At 39.2% G+C, this 12,644-nt stretch overlaps 1 pseudogene; it reads right to left on the bottom strand.

Annotated features, from left to right (window-relative positions):
• Positions 1-8,689: 8,689 nt before the first annotated feature.
• Positions 8,690-9,174, bottom strand: LOC116592355 (annotated as a pseudogene).
• Between the last annotated feature and the right edge of the window lie 3,470 nt (positions 9,175-12,644).

Here is a 12,644-nt window from a genome sequence, read left to right on the forward strand (position 1 = left end):
GAGGTGGGGTGGCAATTGTGAAAGACAGATTTGACCATCATAAATATGAGCACCATATGATATGCCTAAATTCATAGCCTGGCAGTGAACTTACAATGTGTCACATTTCAAAGAAGCCTAGATATGTCTTCAAGTGCCATCTTTTTTTTAAATTTTAATTTAAATTCCAGTTGGTTGCCATACAGTGTCAAGTGCAGTCTTTAACACTTTCTGTTCTATCTCAAATGTCGTCACTGTTTCTGAATATGCCTATTTAAAAATGAAAGTCATTACAGCCTTTCATTTCAGAAATGGGCACAGAAATTAGCGTCATGCATGATTATTAACCACTACCTATTCAAGCTGTATTTAAGACAATTTCTAAAGCCACAAAAAATAAGAAATGAGAAAAAAAGAAAGAGAAAACAATGAAAATCAACAGAACAGGGAATGAAGCTAGCCCACAAAAGTGACACCTGTTTACTTCCCAGGAGGCTACCACCTGTGTATGAAGAGATTTTTCTAAGATTCAAAGACACAAATTGACTTTGCATGGCTATTTCTACTCAGGACTTTCACCCGGTCATAACTTTCTCCTACTCTTTCATCTGTTCTATGAATTTAAAACTTTTAGGTTAAAAACAAATGTCTTTAAAAGCAGCACAAAAGAGCCAAAATTTTTATCAATTTCAGGTCATCAATGTCTCCAGATTTCTTTAGAAATACTTTTCCTAATCCTGTAGCAAATACAACTATCAAAGATCATTGTAGGCCCTATGAACCTTTCTCAGCCCTTTGTAGAGTTTCTAAAAATCAGAGCGTGGATTATTTCAATCAGTTTTTCTTCATTTCAGCATGAAAAATTCTCTACATCACGTTCTGATGCCATCGGTCTTGGAAAGCATCCTACCTAAAAGTGCCCTCAGCAGCTGCAAAGTCAACCATCCACCCATCCTTTTTTAACTTATTCATAAATTTGCCGGTTTAACAGATAGGTATTGAATGCTCTCTATGCTCTAGAAGTAGCACAGGGTACAGTGCGAAAGAACAGGCCAAGACGTGTTCTGTCTTTAAGGCATGAGACAAACTCAAGGCCAAATCTCAATTCTCTTTCCTCCCTGAAAGTTGGTATTGCCCTTTGACACAGTCCATACCAGTGATATGTAAACAACAACAACAACAACAAATTCTGCTCAGATTTCTGGAAAATCTTTCTTGATGAAATAAAACATTAACTAGAGCAGAGATTTGGCTCTACAAAGAGTGAGCTGCTGAACCAATTCCAAGAGCCAGTTTCTTTCGTCATAATATTTTGCAGGTAAGAAAAAACACCCCCATTTAAGTGCCTTGAGTCAAATTTTCTGTTACTTGCAGTGAAAAGCATTCCTAATTAAATCCATGAATTCACAGTCAATTTGAAGAATAAGACACAATCAACTGTAAAAGACAAAACAATGAAGAAAAAAAATTTGTGGGCAGAGTTGGGGTGGCTAAACTGTGAATCATAATTTGGGGGGGAAGAGAATTTTTAGGAGGTTTTGATAAATGTTGAATAATGAGATTACTCCTTTATTTCTTTCCTTTCTTCTTTAGACACTTCAGTAATGATTTGTATTATTTCTGAGGATTTTTGAAGTAGATATATATTCTATTGAATAAAATACTGTACAAAGCAGAAGCCTCAGGCAATTTAAGAAGGGCTAGAATATTCAAGTTTCACATGCATTATTGTTTTTCATTAATAGCTCTAGGAAAGAGCTATTTTTTTTTTAAACATGAGGAACTGAGGCTCAAAAGACTAATGTATTTGCCTCAGCTTTATTTTTAAAAAGTTGTACAGCGAAAACTGAATAAACTTTGCCTTTTTCCAAAGTCCTTTCTCTTTCTACTATACCATGTGACCTGGAGAAAAGAGAAGTGGAGAAAAATAGGCAAGAAATAGAAACAAACAGGGCTGAGGAAAAAAATCTTTTAAAATTTTCCTGAAATTTCATAATATATAACTAGAAGTGATAAGAAAGTTTTGTTGCTCTATGTAGTGTAAGGCAAAAAACAAACAAACAAACAACTTATACAGTTTTCTTGTTAGGTGAAAGGTAGCTATACTTCTAATTATCTGGGTGACCTTGGGGAAATGAGCTTAACATCTCTGGGTCTCAGTGTTGTCACCTGTAGGATGAGTTCCTATAAAGATACAATGAGAGAATGCCTATTAAGTATTTAGCTACAGTGCCTGGCAATGTTCTAAGTTTCAAAACTGCTAGCTATTGATATCATCATGATGACCCTAATTTTTCTCTTTCCTTTCCCCAGTCAATGCTTGACCACAAGTGAGAATTGTCCTTTTCTGTTCTTTAAGAAGATTGGTTTCCAAGAGGTTAAAAAAAGAAACAAGAGGCGCCTATAAGCAATGGAAAGAGGTCCCATCGGAAGGAATAATCTGTAACATGACTGATCTTGGACCATTACCAAGATCAGTAGGACTTCACTCCATGGCTGATAGATAACATTCATGCCACTCTTAGGTGGAGTAAAGCCTCAGGAGTGCCAAGCAGCCAGTCTTCTGTAGTGGGAAGAGAAGTTTTTATGCAGGGAGACTTAAAACAGCACCAAAGTCACAAAGGAAGGGGACTCCCACTCTCTATGAAAGATGAAATCAAATCATTTACTCCTTTACTTGATGTTTAAAACACAATTTTTTTAAAAGCATATGGACTTGCCGTGATTTTTTTCTTTGCATGCTGCTACACCTGAAACAGTTCCCTAAAAATGTCTAACATAGATTTTCTAAAAATGTCTAAAGGTAGGTTTTCTCCTTAAGATTGCCTAAACTTGTGGGGTGCCTGGGTGGCTCACATGGTTAACTGTCTGCCTTTGGGTCCTCAGATCGAGCCGTGCATCAGGCTTCCTGCTCAGCAGAGAATCTGCTCCACCCTCTCCCTCTGACCCTCCCCTGACTCGTGCTCTCACTCTTTTCTCTCTCACTCTCAAATAAATTTTTTTTTAATTGCCTAATCTTGCAACAGTTGTAAATAAACCCTTTCTTTGAATCTGAAAAGTTACAACATTAATATAGCGGCAGTTCATAGTTTATAGACTGTTGAATAACTAGACCAAAAAGGCCCACTGAAGCAAGCACTGGGCCCAGGAGGGGGAACAGCGGAAGGTGCATGCCCAGCTTCATTTCTCCAAGCTGGGAAAAGGCTAAATAAAGTAACTTGAACCTGAGAGGAAATCCTCAGTGAGTGAAACAGGAGATACAAAGACCCCTGAGAAGATTAGGCTGTTTGAGTGCCTCTGGGCTCCAAGTAAGACTGTGTGGAACAGACCACCAGTGACAGGAGAAGTAAGTTATCCAGCCTTTGATGTGTTCCACTGCTGACCATTGTCAAGTCTTTTTTTTTTTTCTTTTCAAATTTTTATTTAAATTCTAGTTAGTTAACATACAGTGCAGTATTGGTTTTAGGAGTAGATCTCAGTAGTTCTTCACTTACGTACAACACCCAGTGCACATCATAATAAGCACCCCCCCTTAATACCCATCACCCATCTAGTCCATCCCCCACCCACCTCCTTCAGTTTATTATATCTGTAAGAGTTTCTTATGGTTGGGGTGCCCGTGTGGTTCAATCAGGTAAGGGTCTAACTCTTGGCTTTGGCTCAGGTCATGGTCCTGGGGTCATAGGATCAAGCTCCACACTTGGCTTCGTGCTCAGTCTGGAGTCTGCCTGAGATTCTCTGCTTCTCCCTCTCCCCTTCCTCTTCTCATGCACGCTTTCTCTTTCTCTCAGATAAAGAAATATAATCTTTTTAAAAAGTCTCTTATGGTTTGTTTCCCTATCCCTTTTTCCCCCATCCCATATGTTGATCAATTTTTTTTCTTAAATTCCACATGGGAGTGAAATCATATGGTATTTGTCTTCCTCTGACTGACTTAGTTCACTTAGCATAATATACTCTACCTCTATCCACGTTGTTGCAAATGGCAAGATTTCATTCTTTTGATGGCTAAGTAATATTCCACAATGTATATATACCCCACATCTTCTTTATCCAGTCATCAGTCAGTGGACATTCAGGCTCTTCCCATAGGTTGGCGATTGCTGATAATGCTGCTATAAACGTCCAAGTGCATGTAACCCTCTGAATCTGTGTTTTTGTATCCTTTGTGTAAATACCTAGTAGAGCAATTGCTGGGTTGTAGTGCTCTTTTTAACTTTTTAAAAAAATTAATATATAATTTATTATTTGTTTCAGGAGTACAAGTCTGTGATTCATCAGTCTTACACAATTCACAATACTCACAATAGCACACATCCTCTCCTATATCCATCACCCGGCCACCCCATCCCTCCCACCCCCTCACCTCCAGCAACCCTCAGCTTGTTCCCTGAGATTAAGAATCTCTTAATGTTTATCTTCCTTTCTGGTTTCATCTTGTTCCATTTTTCCCTCCCTTCCTGTATGCTCCTCTGTCTTGTTTCTCACATTCCTCTTATCAGTGAGATCATATGATAATTGTCTTTTTCCGATTGACTTACTTTACTCAGCATAATACCCTCTAGTTCTATCCACATCATTGCAAATGGCAAGATTTCATATTTTTGATGGCTGCATAATATTGCGTATATATACCACATTGTATATATATATATACCACATCCTTATCCATTCATCTGTTGATAGACATCTGGGTTCTTTCCATAGTTTGGCTATTGTGGACATTGCTGCTATAAACATTGGGGAGCAGGTACCCCTTCGGATCACTACATTTGTGTCACTTGGGGTAAATATACAGTAGTGCAATTGCTGGGTCACAAGGTAGCTCTATTTTCAACTTTTTGAGAAACCTCCATACTGTCTTCCAGAGTGGTTGTCCCAGATTGCATTCCCACCAACAGTGTAGGAGGGTGCCCCTTTCTCTGCATCCTTACCAACATCTGTCATTTCCTGACTTATTAATTTTAGCCATTCTGCATTGTCTGAACTTTCAATTTTCTTTCTCACCCTTGGTTTCAGTCTCAAGTCTGGCACCAGGAAGTCCACATAGTGTGAACATAGCAGTTTATGAATGTAGAAGGACTTCAAACTTCAGATAAGATTTCAGAGCTGGAAAGGGCTTGGAAAAGTTTGACTAGATCAGCAGTCTCTTCACCTGGATGCTGAGGCAAAAATCAGGAGTGCTGTCCTCTGGCTTTGGGACAGAGGGAGAACTGGGAAAACTGGCTGGAAAGGAAAGTAAGAGAAGGAGAAAGAAGTCAGAGAAAGAACAAGAATAGGAAAGTGGAGGGGAGTGGCCTCTATAATTGCCAGTAGACTTTCTCATAGCATCTGTGACTCAGAGTCTAATCTTGCCCCTTCCCCCTGCCGGGCTAGACTTATACACACCATCCATAGGTGACCAGCTCTTAGGGGTACAAAAGAAAAACAGCAGTTGGAGGGAACCTCAGACTACTCCTCTCTGACTCCTACATTCCCAGTGAGTTCTTTGGTAACAGATCAAATCCTTCAAAATTCTCAGCCTAGGCTTAGGCAACACACAGGTGCTGAAGTGGGAAAACAAAACAACAAAATAAGTAAAGCAGAGAAGGGCTGTCATTTTAAATAAGGGAACCAGGGTAGGCTTACTCAGGGGATTTGAGAAAAGAATGTGAAGAAAGGAGCTGAGGAAGTAACTGAAAAGAGAGCATGCAGGAAAAAGAACCAGCCACCGTCATGGCCCTACAGGAGAGGACAGGGAAAGGTGCGAGAGGCCAGGGGAACTGCGTGAACCAACCAAGAGAAAGGCTGGAATACATGGAGACCAGAGAGGCGACCCAATCACAAACACTTTGTGGGACATGTGGTAGAGTTTGGCTTTTACTATGGTAAAACAAGAAGCCACTAGAAAGTTTTGAGCAGAGGAGTGACAAGATCTGACTCAAGTCTCAACAGGATCATTCTGCCACTTGTGACTAGAATAGGCTGAACACAGAGCAGGATGGTAATAGGGAGACTGGTCAGAATCCTTCACAATAAACCAGGCGAGAGAGATAATGCTTTAGTAACCAACATCTCTGTTTGTCTTTTTCCTCATCTATGAAACAGTGTTTTGTTGCAGCCACTTGTTTTGGATAGTCAGTGAGATGGTGCATTAATAGATGTAAAGGCCTTATGACAGCACCTGGCATACAGCAAATACTCAAGGGATAGTTATTAAATGGTCTTGAATCTGTCAATTGAGCCCCATGTTATGGATCTAGAAAATGAAGCTCTGAGAACTTAAAGACTTGGCTAAAACCATGGTATCTTGAATGTGTTAAGAACCTGAACATGGGACTTAGGCCTGTGTGCTTTATGGTGTGACAATTTGTGGCTACTTTTAGGGGAAAACCCACTAAACCTCACTCTAGTCACCAGTGCTTGCTCTGATGCTGTTCTTCAGATTAACCAGCCACTTAACAAGGTCCTTAGCAAACCCTGGGCCACAGAACAAGTAGGTTTGATGGGGAGAGGTTCAGAGCATATATCACTCCTCTGAGAGCAGGACTGCTCTGAGAATTTAGAGAGCCAATAGCCATGAGATACTTCAGAAAGAAGGTAAAAGGAAAGAAGGGAGGAAGAGAGAGAGTGGGGAGGAAGGGAGGGAAATAAAGAGAGAGAGAGAAGGAAAGAAGGAAAGAAAGAAACAAACACATGGGCATGAAGGAAAAACAAAAGAAGAAAAAGTCAAGAAAGAGAAGATCTAATCTTTGGGAGTAAATTTTACCTTTTTCAAAATTCTGTTCAGGACCATCCCTGCCTTCCTTTCTGTGTTCTGTCATCTTCTTGAAAGTCTTTGTTGTTGACCTGGTTGCTCCAAATTTTTCACATCTGGTTAGCATCAATATTATGTTGATGGCCAATAATATCAAGAAACCATTATGGAGCAGAACAAACACAGAAGGAAGTATACCTAAAATTATGGCCAATTAAAGACCATGATCATTGTACTTGGGAGCCAATTAAGAATGCAGAATGATTTCTCCTTGGAATGAGTGATCCATGTTAATATTTTGCCAGGAACAGAAGACATTCTTTTCCTTTCAAATCTGTCTACCCTCAAAGGAAAGAGGGCTCTGACTTGGGTTTTTTTTTTTTTTTTTTTTTTCAGTGTTCTGAAAAAACTAAAAACTAGACTAACAGAATTATTCTTAATATAAATAGGCCATTATTATGCTGGGAAATATCACAACACAACTATGTAATTTCTGCCAGCACCTACCTACAGGATAGTGTCTTCACCCATGGGCGTGCAACTTCCTCTTCATTAGAGAGCTTAATGCATGCTTACATTCATTAACAAAGGTAATCCTGGCTTAATTAGCATCCAGATTTATATGTCTTCTCTTGTAGAGATAAGCCCTCAGAAATTAATAAAAATGTCTTCTAATTTATGCAAATCACCATAATCAGATTTGTCGTTAATTTTATGTGCATTAAGTTTCTATTTAGAAGATGAGCACTTGGCCAAGCCCAGAACACACACAAATCGAACCCAGACAAAGAAAACCTTGCTCTAATAAAAATGTGCAGAGTGGGGGTGCTACACACAGGGATAAGACCTTATTAATTTGATAGCATATGAAACTAACAAGACCATTTTCAAGTTATTTCATTTCTTCTCCAGTTAAATTGAATCTGAAAGATAGAGTCAGACATCTGGGGACGGTAAAAATGTCAGAGGATGAGCCAAAAAGCGAAGCCAGCATTAATATGGGCAAGATCATTTCAGCTGGACCAAGAAAATTAAAATAGGAACACCCCTCAAAGAACCTTGACACCTAAAGAAGTACAAGAATCATAGTAACTGACATTTAATCATTTTGCCTTCATCCTTAATGGACTGTTAGATAATATCTTCCAAATCTTGACCAATAAAGCAGCAGCCAGGTTTTCAGAAAATGATTTGCTTTGGTAAATGTAATTAGGGGATTTGAGCGGGGAGCCCCAAACATCCAGCCCAATTTCAATTTTGGTAACAGAGGCAATGGCTCTCCAAGGACCTTGTCTCTTAGCAGTGACATCTGCTCGCCTAATTGACAATGCAGGAGGGATTTGTTGTAATTTGTTTTCTTTGGACTACATCAAAAATCTATAAAACATTCATGGCATGGTGTCAGCAACAGTAACCATATAAATCCATACCAGTTATTCTGGTGAGAACTAAAAATTTCAAGTAAAAGACTGCCTTTTTCCATGGTCCTTACAGCACACTAATATCTGTAAATCTAAAACATATTCCCACACACTACTTGTCTAAGGAGGTCTAGGAAATCACATCCATGCTATAGGGAAGCCTCAAGTGGAGTAAGTTAGAATGAGCAGGCAAGAGGAGAAAAATACATTTTGTTCATTGAGCCTGGTGATGAATATCAACCATTCTGTCTTGTTCTCAAAGCACATCAAGTATCTAATAATTATTAAGAACAAAATTGTCTCATTTTCTTTTCCACTTGAACAGGGGTTTGTATTAACTTGACAACCTACTCCACCAAGTTTGGGAAAAAATAATTAAATTTGGACAATATTTAAAATAATTTACACATACAAATGTTAGCTTTTCAATCTTCTGTTACAGTCATCTGTTTTATATATATATATATATATATATATATATATATATATATATATTTTTTTTTTTTTTTTATCATGAAAAAACTGTATTTAGATTTAGCCAGCTGGACTCAGTTTAGATGATCCCAATTTTGTTGGCAACATCCAAAGCATCATAGTCAGGGGCCAGCCAAAAGTATGCCTTCTTCTCTCCATCAGGCCTGATTAAGGTGTTGACCTTGGCTACATCAATGTCATAGAGCTTCTTCACAGCCTGTTTGATCTGGTGCTTGTTGGCCTTGACATCCACAATGAACACAAGTGTGTTGTTGTCTTCTATTTTCTTCATGGCTGACTCAGTAGTCAGGGGGAACTTGATGATGGCATAGTGGTCAAGCTTGTTTCTCCTGGGGGCGCTCTTTCGAGGGTATTTGGGTTGCCTTTGGAGACGCAGAGTCTTGGGTCGTCGGAATGTAAGGTGATGTGCGGATCTTCTTTTTTTTGTGACTGTGGACGCCTTTCAGCACCGCTTTCTTGGCTTTCAAAGCCTTTGCTTTGGCTTCGGCTTTGGGAGGGGCAGGGGCTTCCTTCTTAGCTTTCGGCGTCATCTTCGTAAAAGGGATTTCCCCTGTTTTATATTTTTAAAACCAGAACAAGCATAATTAAGTGGAGCTTAGTTTAAAGCATATAGCTGGAAAAGCTTACTTCTCTGAATCATAATGAAAGAAATCAAGAAAATTATTTCAACCAAATACAATCAATGTTCCCTAGGATCATTTCGCTAAACAGCTCCCAGAAGTGTCATTTACAACATCGCTATGAAAATGGCACCCCCTTGAGTTGTGCAGTGCACAGCCTGTGCAGTCCTAGAAGGTGGCTCAGATTTCCCCTAGTCAACTACTGTCAGAATGCAGACTTCATGTACCAGTTCCTAAGTCTCTACTCTACATTGTGCAAGGCAAAAAGCTTCAGTCAGAGACTACTTGCCACTATAAAGTCAAATTAGTCATCTATTTTATTTTGCCAGATATGATCTATCCCAGTTCCCACCTACAAATAGGAATAATAAATGAGGGTAATGCATTGACCCATTAATGTTTGAGAAACTATTATTTGCTAAGCACTCTGCTATTTTAGTTAATCCTCCTAATAAATCTGTGTAATACTAACATCACCATCTCTGTGGATGATTCAGTTAATAAATTAGAATACATATTTGAATCTAGATCGATTTAATCCCAAAGTACATGTCATTTCCCTTACACGATTTTACCGGGTTGTTCTTGTAAGAGCAGGCTTTGATAAATGGCTCTGGGAAACTCCCCAAAATGTGATGATCAATAATCAATGTGAAAAAGAGTTTCAAGGTATTGTTTAGATTTCCTAAGGAAAATGGTGATGCAGTTATTATGAAGTACGGGGAAAGTACCCCAATGGAGATACTGCGCAAAGGATAGAATGAACTGAATGCAAACCAACTGGCACAGAGAATTAGTGGGCTGCTAGAACTGTGCAAAGCTATGCAGACTTGGATACGCTAAGTCTGGAATGTGAGAAAATACAGATCAAAGGCATAAGCTATTATAGGAATCTATGATCAAGAGCAAGTGGACCAAAACTAAGGGGATCAGTAACGGAGGTCCAGGGGCAGTAAAAGCACCATTTAATAAATGTATTAAGAGCACTACCTGGCTAAAAGAAAATGAGTGGAAACAGGGTTTCATGGGGGCTAAGAGGAGCATTACAGAGAAATCTTGAGCTAATTGAATCAGGACCTACAACCAGAGGAGGCCCCAAAAGAAAAGTTCGGATTCCTTAACAAGACTTCGGGTCCCAGGGGGACGTGGGGCAAAGGGGCAGTCTTTCCTGAAGGATATGCTGTGTTGTTAAAAGATAAACTGATGTATTAAAACTTCTAAGAATTTGTTGAGCAAAAATCCATTCCCCTGGGGCCACACCAAACAGGAAGTGGTTGAGCATGCTGCCAACAGGGGCCACAGGGAAGAGAGAGAAAAGACGGGGAAGCAAAGAAAGGAAACTATTGGATTGGCTATAGATTAAAGCCTCGTTGGCTGTCAGTGATTGGTCGTCCTGAGGGTTTTGATTTCCTAACTTTGAAGCAATTACAGCTCAGATTTTTGGTATTCTTATTTAGGCTGACACAGCATTACCACTTCAGTCTCATGGCCCCCTTGTTTAATTAATTTCATAGTTTTCCCCAATCCCGTTTCTCCTGGCTCACAGCTGGACTACTTTCCACGTCTCTCTGGCAGTGACATGTAGCCTGGGTGGTTACATCTGGCCAATGGAAAGAGACTGAAAGGAGTGGATGAGTGAATGGGAAGAGGAGGAAATGGTTAAGATACATGTAGATCAGAACCAAATTTCTAGTCAGAGCCACAAATGGAGAAGCATAGGCCCCTAAATGAGCACATGGAAACCAATGATACACACTGCACTACGACATAAGCAAGAAATAAACTTGTATGCCCATAAGTCACTGAGAATATGGAGTTTCTCTCTCACAACTGGTAGTGTTACCTTAACACAGGCTACTACAAATGGCTTAAGACCTAGAGAAAGGCTGTGTAGACTGACAGAGTAATGTGTCTCTGAAACCCCTGTAATGCTTTAAAAGTTAGCTAATTCACTGAACACAGTGAATTTCATCCCACTCAATTCCACCAACCCAACTCTCTGGAGAGTCATTTCTGAGCTAAATATTGAAGTGGTGAAAAACAGCCAGTCACACAGAGTTCAGGGGAAAGGAGACGCTGCAGAAGCAAATGCTCTGAGGTGAGAATGAGCTTCTAGAAGAAAGACACTATTGTTACAGTGTGGGGAAGGAGATGGAGGGGAGGTGGCAGAGGTAGACACGGCAAGTCATGGAGGCCTTTATAGGCCCTGCTCTGGAGTTGAGATTTTCTTTTAAAATTTATTCTAAATACAATAGGAAGACTTAGAAGTGTGGTTTTTTTTTTAATATTCTAGATTTTAGACTTAGTGTAATGGGATTTAGTTTAGTTATATAGGATTAGAGGCATTCAATGTCTCTACAGCAAAATTAACTTATACTTTGAACTGAATGTATGAATGAAGACAAGGAAATATCCCTGATTTTAAGGTAGGGGTAAGAAGGTCAAGATGGAAAACTCATACACACACACACACACACACACACACACACACACACACACTTTTATCTTAGGTGGCAGTGATTTTGAACTTGTTATCTCCAGTGGATGGCACAATGACCCTACAGCAGCCTTTGAAGGCATTTGCCGTATTTGTCAATGTCACTATCGTTCCCTCTATTAAAACAACAGCAACAAAAAATCACTAGTCAGATAGTGAAAAGTACATACTATGGGGAATTTGTTCCTAGACTTTCTCAGGGTCACCTTATGACTTGTTTCGTATCATTCTTCTTTCCTTTGGAAACAAACAACCAACCAAACAAACAAACTCAGAAGCCCTGAAGTTTGTGTGAATGAATGTGAAATACCACAATGTATTTTAAATCATAAATTTAAAAAAAAAAAAAAAGGTATTTGTGTCCAACAGAAAAACACATTAGTGCTGCTCTCCTTTCCTACCAGTCTAATGATCTTGAATGCCAAGGCTACAAGCTTCCCATGGATATCTCTTAGGGTCAGTTTCCTGCAGCATTCCTTCCTGCATGAGACAATTGTGATGTAGACATTCATATGCCAACTTATGATCCTGAATTACTAGTGAGTGCACCTGCTGAAATTAGCTTATCACTTTATTCAGTGGAAATCTGAGTTCAGGATGTTTGGTTCAGTGCTCTTTGTTGTTTTTGTTTAAACTGTAGATATAAAGCTTGCATTAAAACTTGAATTAACAACTACTTCTTTTCCTGTGTAATTAAAACTCTGGTAAATAATCAAGTCTGCCTCCATAATCTAGTATTTGTTTAGCTCCATAAAGTTCTGTTATTATGAGGTGATGGGAAAGATTTCTCTCTTTAATTTGCATGCAAGTGTGAGTGTGTGTGTGTGTATTCCATTAAGATACCTAAACATCCAAATATGTTGAAAAAATACCAGTGACACTAGCTGCCCGGTAAA

This window comes from Mustela erminea, chromosome 6 (assembly GCF_009829155.1).
Source record: "Mustela erminea isolate mMusErm1 chromosome 6, mMusErm1.Pri, whole genome shotgun sequence".
Taxonomy (NCBI): domain Eukaryota; kingdom Metazoa; phylum Chordata; class Mammalia; order Carnivora; family Mustelidae; genus Mustela; species Mustela erminea.